We start from the raw sequence: 2,779 nt of genomic DNA, 5'->3' as shown, positions 1-2,779 counted from the left end.
TTGGGTCCCAGAGGGCATAAGTAGGTGTAATGGATGGAAGATAGAAAGAGGTTAATTTAGGCCAAGTATAAGAAAAATGTCCTAATAATTATCCAAAAGTGCAATGGGTTACTCTTCAAACAATGGTCAGATAACCCCTTGTCAAGTACAATACAGAAGAGACTGTCAAGTACGATACAGAAGAGATTCTTGTTCAGCTACAGGCTGGATGGCCTCCCAATATGTGATTCTATAATCACTAACGTTAGAGAATTGGTCCTCACTATGCATCTGAAAGAAGATAAATCCCAGGGGAGAATCATTTCCTTATCCCTTTATAAGAGAGAGAGAAGTGTTGATACCTACTGATTGAAGCATATCTAAATAAAGTGTTGAGACAATTATACATCAGATTCATCTTCTGAAGAAATATATTGCTTGTGACCTGAATGATTCATTTAACTTATCTACAATAACGGCAGTCATTGGACAGTGGCTCCCCTCTTCATTTCACCATTCTTGTGTTGACATTTCCTAAGTAGTAGAGCAACATGCCTGAAAGTTCTCAATCTCCTTAGACTCTTTATGTCTGACCTTCAACCACTCTTCTCCATTGTAAAACCTAGACTAATTTTCTGCTTTAGATCCTAGCTATCTCTATGACTGTCCCCTTTTCTTCCTCCCAGTAATGTATATCCTTCCAAGACTGTTATCGACCCTCTGCTTTTTAGCCTGTACTCTCTCTGTATAAAAACTAAACCAGGGAGAGACTATGCTTTCAGGAGGCAGTGAATGCAGATCTCCTGGAAGCCCCCTCTCCATCACCTCCCATACCTCTGGGATTTGACCATCAAAAGAAGGCACCAGCCCTAGCGGAAAATGAAGAGTCAGAACCTGGATGGGGTGGGCTGGGTGTGGGAGAGAGGGAGCCACTGAGTGGGGATAGGGGATGGAGGCCCCACGTGGGCCTACCACCCCCATCCCCATCTCTTCTCCCCAACTGCTGTTCCATATTCAGCTGACCCATGGAAGCCTGGAATTGAAGGCTTCACAAATGTGAAGGAATTGTATGGCAAAACTGCCGAGGACTTCCACCTGCCCCCTGCTGAAGTAATGTTCTACACTCTCAACACACACAAAGTGGAAAAAGGAGAAGCTGCTTGGAGGCCAGATAGGACTGGAGCACTTCATCTTAGCCCATATCAAAGGCCAGGGCAAGGAGGTGGAAGTATGAAAGTCAGAGGAGGCCCTGAAGCTGACCACCCCTGACAATGGAGCTGGCTATGTGTTTATCAAGCAGATCAAGGAGGGGAGTGTCATTGACCGGATCCAAGTGATCAGTGTAAATGATATGATAGAATCCATCAATGGGCAGAACCTGCTGGGCTACAGGCACAAGGAGGTGGCCAAGATGCTCAAGGACCTGCCAAGAGACCGCACCTTCACCCTCAAGCTTACAGAGCCCCGGAAATACTTTGACATGATGAGTCAGAAGTCAGCAGGGGCCTTCCCTGGCTCAAAACCCCAACTTGGCCCTAGCAGGGGGACCCTTTGCCTCTGTTCTCAGGGTCCAGCTATAGTGGAGGAACTGCCTTCAGCATTGGAGGAGAAGGCTATTGAGAAGGTGGATGACCTCCCAGAGAATTACATGGGCATCCAGGACAAGGAGCTGGCAGCCACCATGGTAGAGCTGGGCAGGGACAAGCAGAACCCAGAGGAATAGGCAGAGGCTTTAGATAAATGACTAGGTGACTTTGCCTTCCCTGACAAGTTTGTCTTCAATGTGCGGGGAGCAATTAGAGATACCAAAGTGGGATGCTACTAGGACTCAGATTGGACTGACTGAGGAAATGTGGGACTGAGTTAACATGAGTCAGGGCTATGGGGTCTTGGGAGCAAAGAGTCTGGAAGGCCAGACACTTGGGGCCCATCCCAGCACCATCATTGTTGTTTAGGGGAGAGAGCACTGAAGAGGTCTTTGGGGGTTCAGAGAGAGAGGGAGGAGGGGTCAGAGAGAAAATCTGAGCCAAGGATCCATGCCCCCAGGCCCTCACCACCATTATCACCACTGGAATCCAACACTCCCCACACAGCCAGAGTAGGAGGGAAAAGGCCTGACCCTTGGTGCTCTCCATGCAATCAGTATAGCCCCTCCTCCTCAGCCTGGCTGGAGTCCCTAGAGAGTCCTCCTCCTCCTCTTCCCACCTACCTCAGTGTCTAGATTGGGGGAGGGAGAGCGAGTAAGCCTCCTCCTTCTTTCTGCCTCTACTTTTTCAGCTGCCAAACTGGCCCCCCTTCCCTCCCTGAGGCACCCAGCTTTGTTTCAAAGGGAAGACTATGACCCCTACCAGACAGCCACATTCCCCCCTCCCCCTGCTCTCAGTCCAGCAACGCAATAATGTCACCATCACCACTATGAGACTCCCCAGACCTGTTACTTCTGTATTTGAACTTGACTGATGTGATTTTATCACCTGTCCTAGGACTGACTTCCCGTAGGTGTCCCCATGGGTCCCTAACTGCCCTCACTGACTTTGAGGGGGTGAGGCAGAACTTAATGGGGGGGGGGGGGGCGTTAAATTTGAGTTGTCTTTAACATAAAGAGATCACTTGAAGAAAAAAAACTAATCCACTCTTATGATTTCAACCCCTATGTGCTTTTTTACCTCATTTCACCTGAAATCTAATCCTGTGTTTTCAACTCCCTTTGTAAATGACAGAAATTTCACATTTTAAGGAACCTTAGAAATTACAAAATACCCTGTACTCCCCATTTTACAGATGAGAAAACCAAAACCTG

The 2,779-nt window shown here is 47.8% G+C and overlaps 1 pseudogene; it reads left to right on the top strand.

Annotated features, from left to right (window-relative positions):
• Positions 1–734: 734 nt before the first annotated feature.
• LOC140505310 (PDZ domain-containing protein GIPC1 pseudogene) lies at positions 735–1,881 on the top strand (annotated as a pseudogene).
• The last annotated feature ends 898 nt before the right edge of the window (positions 1,882–2,779 follow it).

Source organism: Notamacropus eugenii, chromosome 5 (genome assembly GCF_028372415.1).
Source record: "Notamacropus eugenii isolate mMacEug1 chromosome 5, mMacEug1.pri_v2, whole genome shotgun sequence".
NCBI classification, from domain to species: domain Eukaryota; kingdom Metazoa; phylum Chordata; class Mammalia; order Diprotodontia; family Macropodidae; genus Notamacropus; species Notamacropus eugenii.
The sequence above is the reverse complement of the archived record's forward strand: the minus strand, read 5'-3'. Positions and strand labels throughout refer to the sequence as shown.